Source organism: Pezoporus occidentalis, unplaced genomic scaffold (assembly GCF_034315485.1).
Source record: "Pezoporus occidentalis ecotype Australia unplaced genomic scaffold, CSIRO_AGI_Poc_V1 ctg28, whole genome shotgun sequence".
NCBI classification, from domain to species: domain Eukaryota; kingdom Metazoa; phylum Chordata; class Aves; order Psittaciformes; family Psittacidae; genus Pezoporus; species Pezoporus occidentalis.
The window spans coordinates 5,313,224-5,326,710 of record NW_026914718.1 but is presented as its reverse complement, the minus strand read 5'-3'; the positions used below and the strand labels follow the sequence as shown (position 1 = coordinate 5,326,710).

Below are 13,487 nucleotides of genomic sequence, written 5' to 3'. Positions count from 1 at the left end.
TTTCATGTTTAAATGCCTGCATATATTTCTAGTCTAAATTTGTCTAACTTCAGCTTCAACTTTTGGATTGTACTTTCTCCCTTCTCCTCCTGCCTTCTGAATTATTTCTAAGATGAAGTCTATTGTTATGCAAACTATAAAGACAATTTGAATGATTTTAGGGGAACAAGGAAAATAAGATCTGAAATAATAGACTAGTCTTGGCATCTCATTTGGCCAGTGCCAAATTAAAATTGCACCACAGGTCTTGAATTGTGCTTTTCCTGAAGTGGGGTCTGCTCAGATAAACCATGCTGACTTCAGTGAAGCCAGGGCAGGCGTATGAACCTTCCTGAGCAAAGACCTTTGCAATTTCACAACTGAAGTTAAAACCCACACATTTCAAGGAGTGTCCAAATATGGTAAAATAAGCAGAGAGATACTTCCTTTTTCATCAACCGAGAGCTGCCATTCACAACACTGACACAAAGCTTTTAGTCAATGCTGGGAAGTTTCTTACTACTTGGAGGAAGGGAAGAATTCAGCGTAGTAAGGGTTGTATCTGTCTTATGTGGCTGCTGTTTCTACCATGGAGGTAAACAGGAAGAGGATCTGATAAACTTAAAATAACCAAGATGGTTTAAAGGGGGAATGTGTGATCCTTGCTTCCTGTCTGTGAGACAGAGTTAATCACTGCAAGTAGCCTGCAGCATGTGTTTTCTGACGGAGAAACCCCTCTGTGTCATTTCACAGTATGCACTTCAGTGGCTGTCTTGCTTCAATGACACAAAGATGTACTTTCCTTTCTTCATCATCCTAGAATGTTATGGGGTTTTCCTGCCCTCTGAGAAGATTTGTTTGGTTTTCAGTTCCTTTTAGCAAAAATGACTAGGTAATGAGGCCAAACAAGGAGATACCCTGCAGTTACTATGATGACACACCTCCCTGCCGGTGACTCACCTGGTGATATAAGACTTTCTGTTGATATTTCTGTCAATGACAAAAATAAACACCTGGTAAGAAAATTACTTCATTGGTTATACGTGATTTATGTGCTGAGCTCTTTCAAGAACTCCTAACAGTAGTTAGGAAATAATACACCAGGATTGGAGGTGACCTGCACTGTGGAGAAAGATTACTGTTCACCTGTAGCCTGTGTTAAGTATGAAGATTTTTTTGCACTGGGCGAGGTGTGAGGCAGAGTGTTTGAATTCTGCTCTGGATCCATTTCTAGCTCTCAGCAGGCTGGGGAATACATGTTTGCCGTACCTAATTAAGCTCTGCCTTGGAAAAGGGTAAAGAAAGAATGCATATCATCAGGAGGTGTAGTTGCTAACAGACCAAAACCTTGATTTATTGATTTCATTTGTGCTTTAATGCATCTTCCTAGAGTATTTTTGCCATTATACCTAAGACTCTTGTAAATGACGGTGGAAACAAGCTGAACAGCACTGTCTTTTAGAGCTTTAATAAAGCAGGCATTAGCTATTGTAAATCAACTGGTAGCATTTGTGATCTATTTGATGGAAGACACAGTGGAGGGGTGTACATTTGGACCTTTTGAAAATCAGTCCAAGGTAACTGGAAGGACATTATTCTAAATCTGGTAACTTTAAATAAATGTAAATGCAGGTGTTTGCTTGAGAGCCTTTCTTTTTCTTCTGTTCATATTCTGTTCTCCAGTCGGCACCACAGTCTATCATCTCAGACATCCAGATGACCTAATGTGGCCTTCTCTTTCCCAGGTAACTTCAATCTCATTATAACCATGAGATAGATGTACCATTGGCAGCTGAGTGTGGAACTGGCCAGTACAATTGCTGGACATGGGTATTCAGGGGGCAGATTTAGCTACAGGTGAAACCAGAGGATATCACTGAGAATTTTCATAGTAAGAATAAATGACTATGCTCCTAAATATGAGTATTACTTAACAAAAATTCTGCTTCCTAGCTGGTGTAAATCTGCCAGTTTGTTTAGCACCAGTCAGTGCTTCTCCACCTTTAGAAATCTTCTCATACTCTTGACTACCTATTGACTCTTTTAACAGACTGTACAGAAGATAACTACAGAGACATACAACATTTGTGTAGATGTTATGATTTGGAAGCTGAAGATGCATGAAAAGCAGCTCTTGTGTTCTCCACATCCTAGGGACTAATGGAATTGCATTGCCCTGGACTAAGGATTTATTGGATTTGATGCTCTGCTCTGAGGTATTAAACATCTGTATGGACTTCTCATGCCTTTTCAAGACTAAATAATCTGTTTCTAAATCCAATAATGACCAGAGTTATTATTAGGTTCTTGAAACTGTGGAAACAGTGAGAACTCATTGCATGCCACTTACTGGTGGACTTTGAGATGAGTGAGGCTGGCACACTGTTCAGATGGTAGGTAGTATCAGCCAGTGGTGGAACAAATGGCATTGGCTGGGGTGTGGGGAAAATCACTGCCAGCCATAACTGGTCAGTTTATCCTCATAATTTGTGGACCCTTGTACATGTATGCCTTGCCCACATGCCCAGCTATGCCTATAGTCAACGTAGATGGTCTTGCTGTTTAGGCATTATATACTTGTGACTAGATGGCACGTGTTCATGTTCCTTGCTTGTAAGCAGAATGATCAAGATAGTGGAGTAACCTCATAACACTGTTGTGTGCTGACTCTTCTTCATGTGTCTTCTCCAGCACATGGGGCCTGAAGTGTGTATCTCTGCACGAACTGTTCTGGTTTTGTCATTTGAGTGGGAAAACATGCTACCAAAATAAAAATATGCTCGAAATCATACATTTACATCTCCAGAGAACTTCTAGATAGCAAACACCAGAGGTTCAATTCCCAACCACATTGTGCTCATAAAGATCAAGGATTTTGAAGGAAAATAAAAAATAAATCACTCTATCACAGTGTCTGTTATCTGCATGGAAATCCTGGGTTCTTGGATTAAACTCAGTAATCAAATTTTCTCCTCCAAAGTAGCAGACGTGAGATACGGGTGGTCTGTTATTCCTCCATCTCTGCTCTAGGTCTTGTGATGATTACAGCTAAATTGGCCAGTGTAAGTCTGCAGCTAAGTCTACAGCTAAGATGTAGATCCATTAACAGAAATGTCAGTTTACTATAAAGAAAGCTCTTGTGAAATTTCCTACTGGATACAGGGAGGTGACAAAAACACAGTGAAACATCCTGAGATTTCCCCTCTATTTTTGCAGTTCCAGGAGGATTGAACAAGCAGCTAGAAACCAAAGCCTTTGACTGAGCCAAAGCAAAGAGAACTTTTTGAGGTTCCTCTTCTATTAGTTACAAAGACACTTAAAACCTGTGAGAGACAGATGTGCTGCTGGAAAAATAGAAAAGTAAAAGCTGACTTAAAAGCACTGAGTTCTTTACAGGGGGCTGGATTCTTTGAGCTACCAGAGTAGGTGGTTTTTCAGAAGGTTTAAAAGCGGAAGGTTTGAGATGGAGAACATTAAATTAAGACAAAAGAACAACAAGTGAAGCATGAAAAAGTCAATATTAGCCCAAGATTACAGCCTTGCCTCATTACTTTGTATCAGTCAGCTCCTGTGAGCAAAGCTGCTAACCAAACTCGTAACTAAGAAAGCAAGAAATACTGTTCAGTCATGAGTTGTTATCAAACAGCACATACCAGGATGGTTCACAGTCATGTCACTGGTACTGGACAAAAACATGGGCATGGTAACTTTTCCTGCCTATTGACTATTAGTCATATCTTGAAATAGCTGAAATAGTGTTTAAATATTACAGAAATGTGGCACTTTGCTCAAATAAGGCAAATCTGTTCCAGAAAAATGTTGTGTTTTGAACATTAAAAAGAGAAAGGAAAAGTTTTCTGTTTTTAAAGAACGCATGTGGACATGAAGATGAGTCAGTGGGTTTGAGTGGTTACTGTATGTGAAGTCATTTTGAATCAAGTAAAAATTAAAAATGCTTTGAAAGATATTGCTTTCCTGAAATATTACTTTAATGTTTTTCTTTGCCTTTGTTTTATTTTTATCATTCCATTTTACCAACCACTCAGCGAGGGAGAAAATAGCAAACTTTTACAACTCAAAGAGATCAGGAGATTACAAATGTAGTCATGTAGTTGTGGGATTCTGAATGGAGAGTACAGATAAAACATCAGACGCAACCAAACTCCCCTTTGAGTGTTAAGACATGCCAGTTAAAAGTTTAGGTTTTCTGTAAACACTGGGATTATATCTATGACCTTGATAATTTGACAATTCTTCAAATAAGTGGAACTCGGGGGGTATTCAAAACCTAAAAAAACACAGTATTCCAAGCACTGACATTCCCCAAAGCTGTCTAGAGGTAAACAGGGGACAATGAAAGCTGAGGGGATATTTAAATCCAAGTTGCTTCTAAGACTTTTGTAAGACTTTCCAGGGAGGTAGGGCTGTATTTATCAATTTGCCTAAACATCTTCACTCCATATGTTTTCACATTTTGCTCCTAAGCTTTTAATGCATTTTACATTAAACAGTCATTGAATTAAAAGAAGCTTATCCTGGGGTAATTTCAGGAAGCAGTTTTCCCCCTCTGAGTCGTTTGTGCTGCCCATCAGGCCACAGAGCTGGTGTCTTGCCTGCTGCTGGCCCGGGTGGAGGAGTCCTGTCGCCTTGCCCATGCTGCAACCTACCATCCTGCCTATGGGCTATAGCCCAAGGTTTAGAGCATTCTGGAGCAACAAAAGGGCAAGGGGTTTAGCTGGTTTAGGCTGAGAGAAGGCAATACCTAGGTCTAGGACTTAGAAGAGATGTGCCGGAGCTTTTGGAATTCATGGAGAAGGTGCCTGTCCCTGCAGCACAAGCAGAGGAGCCTGCTTTGCATCGTCAGGAGCACCTGAAACCTTCAGCTATCCTCAAAGCACAGATGTTGGATTCACCTGGAGGCACAGCCATCCCTGTATGCTTGGGGTTTTCCCCAGTGCATATTAGTGTAACTTCATGTGGAGAAACTCTACTTCAACATCTGTGATGAAAACAGCCCTTTGAAGGATGGTTTTGTGGTGAGAGTTGTGGTGCTCCTGAAGTTGCCTGATTGCCTACCCTGGCAGCAAGATCCTCCCTGCCCCTGTAACCTGGGTAAGGTAGTAGTGTAAGAGCATTTCAGAGCACTGAGGTGTTTATCATCCGTGTTATGCTGACTGTTATATTTGGGCACCTGTGTTTGCTGAAGTAGCTGGTACAGTTAACTTTGATGTGCTACAGGAGACAGAAATGCCCAGATTTTTTTTGGCCTGAATTCCTCCGCTGCAAGTGGAAGTTGGAGGAGAATTGTTTGAAGAAGAAAAAAAAAAACCAACCAAAAACCAATGTGCATGTGCTGTTGATCCCTGCTGCAGTTGTGGATATTCTATGGATCAGAATGGTTGGAACAGTGATCCTCTTGTGGGCTGAAAGTAAAGGAATTAAAATGGAAAAAATGCTCCCTGCCCAGTTCAGATTAATTCTAAAAAGTGTTGGTTTGGCATAAAGCTTACAGACCTCTTCTGGAAACTAAAGTAAGAGGACACTGCATCTAAGGCCTCTCCCAAGGGAACATTCTGACATTTGTCTCTGCCCTCCATTCACCCCTGGTACCTCCATTGCAGAAAATCTCTTACAAAGCAAAAGAGTTGCCCAGATGCAACAACCATAAAAAAGAGGCCATGTATCCCTGTGGTAGAGAGGAGCAGAAAATGCTGTAGATAAGCTCCTTATTCCACAGCTGCATGTGAATGCTGTCCTCACCTGCACTGGCAGTGCTTAAGATTTCTTGCCTGATTTCTCTGCCTGTGTAAAACCAAATACAACAGGTAAAACAACCCCACACTCAAGACAGCTGTGCGGTGGCTGGTGTGAGTATGGTGCTGCTGCAGGTGACTTGAGGAGCATCAGCTGGAAAGCATGAAAGCCCCTACCAATTGCAGGTTTAGACAATTTAAATGCAGGCAAAACAGCTGCTGCCTATTACAGCTGATGGCTGGCAGTGCCATTTAGCTTGGGCCTGCTTTGTTTCAGCTTCCGAGCTGTTAGCTGCCTTCTTCAACTGCTCCTGTCTGCCCTCCAGGCAGCAGAGAAAAGTAAAACCTAGTGTAAGCTGGTGCGGCTGAAGTAAGGTATTTTTTTTTACAGTGTGCTGACTTAAAACTGACCTTCTGAAGGCTTTTGGAGTCTGAAATGTGGTCTGCGGATGTCATGGTAAGATACTGAACGCTCTACTTCTGATTAATTCATGAGTACTGTAAAAGTGGTTGGGAAATTCCCTTGTTTAAGAAATGTTGTAAGTTTGAACTGAGAGCTAAAACTTCATGCAAAATGAATAGTCTGAGGGAAAAGTATGCTATCGTTTTCAGAATGCTTTAAACATTTTTTTTCTAGCATTCAACTTATTCTGTTTTGTGTCTCAAACCTAATTCTCTTTATATATGTAGCATTAATATGAAAGTTAATGCAGTGTTTCCCCTTCAGTTTTTGGTTTTGGAGGTGATGCAGTCCTATACAATGGTTTGCTTTAGATAAAACTAAGTTTTTTGCTGATGGGAATAGTTAGTAAGGACCATTTAACCAGCTTTACATAGAGTGTATTTCCTCTTACTGTTTTGATGCTTTTTCTTCTGAAACTGACATAAAACACAAGCCCCAGAATCACACAAACATGAAAACAATGCTCAGTTTGGTGCTGAAGTCTCACGGTGCCCCTCTTTTATCCATTTTTCCCTTCTATGGAAGTTGTTGGTGTACTTGCCTGAAGCGTGGTTATGTCATACTGTCGTATCCCAGATGATTTTGGGCACCGCAGAAAAATCACAGTTAGAGGGAGTGTGTGAAATGTCTGGACCTTTGAAAGGTTCAAGCATGCTATGAATGTACTTCATTATCCTAAATGTAGGATGCCTTCTGCATTCATAAAGCAATACTTTTTGCAGTAGATGAGTTATGGAAAAACAGGTAATGATTCATGAGAAAAACCCTACTTGCACACAGTTGGATGATCATCTTACTGCTACTTGCTTTTTTTTTCTAAGCACGAGTTTGGGTGTGGGTGCGCAGTGGCATGTGGATAGGGGAAGGGGGGACTGTGTGCATGTGAGTTTATATATGGAATTAATATATGGATTGGGATATTCTTTTTAAGCCTGTAAAGTGTGCGTGCTGCTTTTATTCATTAGCACCTACAAAGGACTAATTGCCATCAGGCATGTAGGTGGAATTTTTGGCAGTGAGCAAGAAACGCAATAGGTTTGATGACAACCAATGATCTGCCAAAGCCTTGTCAGAAGAAGAAGCTAGTTTTGCTGTCACTCACCCACCCCTTTAAATTCAAATGCAGATGCTTCCAGGGGGTGTGTGGCACCCGTCCAAGTCAGCGTTTGAAACGGAGGGCTCCTAATACTGTATGTACAGACAGCACTGTGGCTGCTGCCTAATGCTTGAGGTCAGAGGGAAATGGGAAAGCTGAAATGGAGACAGGAGGATATGGGCTGCTCTGCCCTTTCTGCAATGTGACAATAAGGCAATACAGAGCCTACCTAGTGCTGGTGGTGGCTGCCCTGCAGTGTCCAGCGGGATGTCTCGCTGGGTAAGCCAAAGGGAAGAATTGGCTTTCGGCTTGTACACCCCATGAGAGCTGTCATGGGAAATTCTGGGTTTACAAGGATGACTTTGCTGTGGGTACGTAGTGCGACTCTAGCCAGTGTGGTACCCTTGTGGCTGAGCAGTGGCAGTGTCTCTGGCATTGTTGGTATTAGGTTCATATCTGCTGCTGAAGGATGTGACACATTAACAACCCAGTAGACCAGAAAGGGCCTATCCGACCTTTGGCCCAGCCTTGGAGGTGGCACTTTTGCCCTCTTGTCCATTAGCTCCCGTTTTTTAGCTGGAAATTAAAGCTCTTGCAGAAGATCTCAGAAAAGGCCAGCATAAGGAAGGTGTTGTTGCTAGAAACTACTAGTTTGTTAAGTACTTGTGCTGTTGTGAACAGCATGTCATCTGTGGCTGAAAACTTGCTTATCTGTATATCTATTGTGATATCTGTAGCATGGATATCTGCCATAGAATAAGGTGCTATGGATGTCTACATAAGAAACATTATGCGAACAGTGACAATTTTTATCTTTCCATTGAAATTAAGCAAACTAAACCATTTGAAAGAAAACTAAGAAGGAAATAGTATATGTTGCTCTCTGTTGGCCTTTACCTTTGCAGTATTAAGCTCTGTGTCTTTTATTTTGGTGTGGAAATGTGGTTATATTCCTTACAATTAATATGTTTGGATCTGTGGATGAGTTCCAAACTTATGTGATATGTAAGATGGGCCTGCCTTAACGTTGCTTTCGACTTGCATTGAAGCATCCTCTTATGGCAGGATTAGATGTTTGTGTAATGCATGACAAGGAACTGTCTTTACAACTTTTTAAGGTTATTCTAAGGATAAATGTAATCCTTTAGCTGGTTTTGTAGAGCAGGTATTAACTGTCTCTGAGGGGGGCCTATACTGATGTGACTGAGGTTAATGAGATAGGTCTTTTGAGTCAGACTCAAGTTCTCTTTATATCCTGGAGCCAAAGGAATCCTCTGCAGGGCTTCCCGATTGCATACTTCTCTGATCACCTCAGATGACCTCCTTCTTCCCCCCCAAAAACAGGGAGAGGCGCTAACTTTGCTGGAATGTGGCATTTATCACCTGCCACATTCCAGGGAGGTTAATAGGGTTGCTACTGTGTTTGTTTCAATATGGTCTATATTCTTTAATTCATAACCACATCCTTTTGTATAGTTTGGAGTTAGCTAAAAGAAATCAGTGCAGAAGTATATGAACTCTGTGTAGTTGATCATGTAAAATAAGTAAAAATCCCCCCAAAACAGGGGATAGGGTGACAGTGGCAGTGAAAAAGACATGACTGCAAGTAGGTTACCTGTTAAAAATAAGTAATTTGTATGTTTTACATAAATTTACATATTGGACTAGTTGCTGTAGTGTCAAAGTCTTTCCGCTAAATAATATTGTATCTTAAGTGTCTCATGGGGCTGTTATGAGACTAATAAATGCTTGCTAATCGCTTTGACAGCTTCAAAAAAAGTGCTATGAAAGTAATAGTTATTTCTGTTCTGCTTTTTGTATTTTCCACATTACAATTGTGATCAGGAATTGGAACATCTACTTTTATCAAATGGTGGGTGGTATCTACTTCAGTTCTTATGCCTATTTCTCCGAGTCACAAACTGACATTGAAATAACAAATAAAGAAGAAACGTAATTGGGTGTTCCTATGTTTCATTTCTCATAATGTCACACGAAGAGCTCATTCAAATAAAAATAATGTTTCATTTACTGCACATATAATTAGTATGTTTAGGCAGCAAGTTCTATGTATTGGCAAGATGGAGACTTTGGGGGCCAAATTCATTCACACTTTATTACATTTCATGAGACACCTTACCAAATTATTTAGTACTGACCCTTGTGGTGATAAGTACTACTAATTGTAGCAGAAATTGCATGGTAAATTTATTTAAGAAGGGGGAGACCTGTTTTGTTGGGGTCTGATGGTCTGTGGAGCCTTCAAAAAGGTAGTTCATGCCTTTATATATACCCTTTTCCTTATTTCCATTCTTTGAATTAAATTATAAGACAGCTTTGCAAACACAGAACTGCTTTCTATATATGGCCACTCTGGTATTTCCCACAGAGATTTAATAGTCACTGAAGGGAAAGTGCACTTGTGAATGGGAGAGCCCATAGTCCATTAGTATTAAGATAAAAAGAACAACCGAGACTATTTGATTTATAGAAAACTGACAAGAACAGTACCTGAATTTACACTGGCCAAGAAAAAATTAAGTGTATGATCATACTTCATGTTCAAGGATATATGCTGATCAGGAGCTGCAGTTAGGAAGAACTTCCTCCCTATGGCAAACTCATCCCAACTTGGTATTCTGTGGGAGTTTTACATCCTCTGGAGAATTGCATGCTTTCTCATAAGCAAGCTGCTTATTGAGAGAGGACATGCAGCTAACAAGGACATTGAAGTGCTTTGGTGCTGCAGCTTTTCTCCTACTGCTGTACCTAAATACTGCCAGAGTATTTAATGGAACCTTTTTCTTATTTGTTATACAAGTGTTGTGTGTTGTTTTTCAATTCCAGAGTGACTTCATTATCTTGTGATGCTTCTGAATGTTAAGCCACTGATGCTTGTAGGTGGCATTAAAAGTGCTTTAGCTATAAAGGCAAGGCTTCATCCTGAGCATGGTACTGCTCAGAGATGGAGATATGTAACTTCTCCTTTCTTTTGGGGTGGAGTACAGTCCTTCAGACCATATTTGTAATTCACATGTCTATTAATAAATGATCAAATAATGCTTGTAATCAACATATTGGCCAATAATCTCAGGAGTTTGGAACCTTCCATGCAAATGTTCTGTGTTTCCGTGGTAATCTTCCTTTCAGGAGCTTCTGTGATGTTGCTGTTGGTGAAGTAACCTTGACTACAGCTCCTTTCTCTTGTGTAGTAATTTTGACTAGTGGGTTTGCATGGTCAGGCCTTTCCTAGCCCAGTCTTCACTACTTTTTCTCTCTCCAAAGAGAACCTCACTGGAGCAGTAGGATGCATGTAACATGGAACTCCTTCTTTAAATTTCAGAAGGTCTTGCCTTTCTCCCCTTTGAGTTGAACATGCAGTAGTTAGACCAGAGGTAATCCATGCAGCTTTCGTGATGCATGGTCTGTGGCAGGATGCGGCCAACATTAAAAACATTAAGACTATCTCTTGCTTGGTGTCAATGTGCCTGGATCATCTTTTAAAAGCTTCCCATTAGAATATTCTACAGTCTCCCCAGGTAGCCTTTCCAGTGCTTCATAATGATTATAAATTAGAGGAAAAAAGAAATAGCTATGAATTAAGACAAATTCTCCCTAAACTACTCCGAGTGCATGTGGAAAGCACGGATCAGCATTGTCTCCATAACTGCTTCTTACATATTTGAAGGCTGTCATCATGCCTCTGCTCCCCTGTGTCCTCCACAGTAACCAAGACCAGTTTCTTCATCCTTTTTTCATGCTAGATGTCTTTCTGGTCTCACAAATTTGCCTTGATTGATCCTATGGCTTAGTGCTGAAAATGCTACTTGGTTGTATGTTTGAGGCCTCACCAGAATTGAGCAGAGCAGCACAATTATCTTTAAAAGCCAATATAGTTGAACCAAACCAGTTTCTTCAAACATTTTGATGCTGTCAATCGTGTTCCAGTGTAGGTTCAAGTTGACAGTGAGGGTCAATAAAAATCTCTTTTTATTTATAGAGGTAGCCAAACAATTTAATAGAGGTAATAACATGAATGTTTAATTAAAAGAAATTACGAACCATGGCTATTTTCTGAGGTCAAATGAAACAGGAGGATGTACTGTAATTCTGAAGACAGAATGAGATGCAGGCATGCACTTTCCTGATATGCAGTTTTACATTCCTAAAGGAACTGAACTCCACTAGTTGATGTGTTCTCTATTTGCCGTTTGTTATAAATGGACATTGCAATTTGCCAGACATTAAACATATCTGAGCATACCCACAAGCTAATTTGATGAAACATGTGCATGTATGTATAACAAACCATGTAGGGGATTCTTACTGTAAAAGATAAGAGCAACTATTACTATTAACTAGATCACTTTTTATTATACTTTTTTCAAAGTATTGAAGTGGTTTTCAAAGTATTGAAGTGGTTTTCAAAGTAAGAGGCATGTAAGTGAAATGGATGTTTATTTTTTAGGCTGTTTAATAAAAGAGCAAGATTTTCCATTTGTGCAAAACACCACTTCATGAAAAGCCTGTCTGTTGATCACCTAATTTAATGTTTGCATGAAGTCAGCATTAGTTTACAGTATTAGTTAAGAGGAAATGATTTAGAGCCAGGATGTCAGGTTCCTATTCTTCCTTGAAAGTGCAGAGACAACTTTTCAAACTTGAATGACTAAATTTACACTTCTCAATCTAATGTAGAGATCTTAAATCTTGAGGGGTGATGGGCTTGGGAGATTTGGGTTTTCAGCTGGGTTTTGGTGCATGTTTGGAGGGGGGGAGGGAGGGTGTTGTTTGGGGTTTTGTTTGTTTGTGTTGGACTTCTTTGCAAGCAAAGATTTCCAGTGACTTGAGTGTGGGTGCCAGTGGAGGCTGTATGTTCTTTTTATGTTATTACACAAGGCCCCTTTCAAGTGCCTGAGAGCGGATTTTGGTCTGACAGATCTGGAAACTGAGTGCGAAGTTACAAAATAGTAGGAACTATTTATTCATTTGTGTTCAATGTATTCATTTAGATGTACAGTGTTTGTGCTGGCAAGTTCAGCATCTTCACACGAGCAAAGGGTGCAACATAGCATCTCAATGTTAACGTCATCTTGATTCGGGGAAGTGCTGAAGTATGTGCTTACCAATAGGCAAATGCTTAGACAAGTGTCTCTCCTGGGGAAGCGCGTGTGCTGAATTCAGGCCTACAAAAATACTTTAAGTAAATAAATAAAATCTTTTTGAAAAGAAGTCACCACCATCTTATATTCTGTTGGTTCTAGTTACATGGAACATCACACTGCGAGAGGCTGATCCATTTTACTGGAGTTTCTGAGAAGGGCGGCATTAATCAATGTGTGAAGGTGGTCTGACATTAAAAAGCATGGGTATCTTTGTGACAAGTGGTTTCAGGTGGAACGTGGGGCATCAAAGTGTGTGGGCTTTAGGTTTATTTTCTCACAAAAAAAAAAAATCTATTTATATTACCCACCTCTGTTTCACCTGTTGCTCACTAAAGTTATCTCAGTGCTTTCATAACTCATGGAGCCCTCATTTTGTGACTGTTGTAAGATTTAAGGGTCTAATGCTGTCACCGGTCTGCAGTCTATTCTGTTCCCCACAGAGAGCCAAAAGGGTAGTGTTTGGTACTGATTTCTTCATGTTGAAATCTTTTTGAGGAGCAATGCAGGGTTTCTGTTATCTCTTCCCTTCCACCCACCCCAACTTGGGGAAAGAACAGTGAAGCCAAGAGATTTTTGGGTTGTTATGGCTTAATTGAGATTGTGTATGTGCTCCCAATAGGGTGTGACAAGAGAAAAAGGCTTTTACTATTACATTTATTTTGCAATCATGGAGGAATCCCTATCAGGAATGGAGAAGAGACTTTATGCTTCTCTTGACCTGATGCAGGTTTAAAAAGGGTGCTACAGAGGTACCAAGCGGATCTCTTTAGCTGCATAAAGAGTCCTGGGAATGAAAAGTATCCTTAAAGAGAAGACCATGGCTGACAGCCCAGTTCTATTCCATACCAAAGAATGTGTATCTGTTGAACAGATTTCTTCTTGTTTTGCATTTGTCCTTAAAAGTTGTTATTATTCCACATGTCTCTTTCTATGAATCATTCAGTCATGTTAAACAAATTCCCAAGAATGAGCAAATATTACTCGCCTCTTTCCTGATACAGGTAGCTGTGTGGGTGGACAGGTGGAGGCAG

At 40.3% G+C, this 13,487-nt stretch overlaps 1 long non-coding RNA gene across 2 annotated transcripts in view; it reads left to right on the top strand.

The window, feature by feature from the left end:
* The first annotated feature begins 5,988 nt into the window (after positions 1-5,988).
* Positions 5,989-13,487, top strand: part of LOC134167116 (uncharacterized) — a 290,357-nt gene continuing 282,858 nt past the window's right edge. For both annotated transcript variants that reach the window (XR_009966080.1, XR_009966081.1), the window contains exon 1: positions 5,989-6,189. This is a non-coding gene — a long non-coding RNA (uncharacterized LOC134167116). The remainder of the gene's footprint in view (positions 6,190-13,487) is intronic.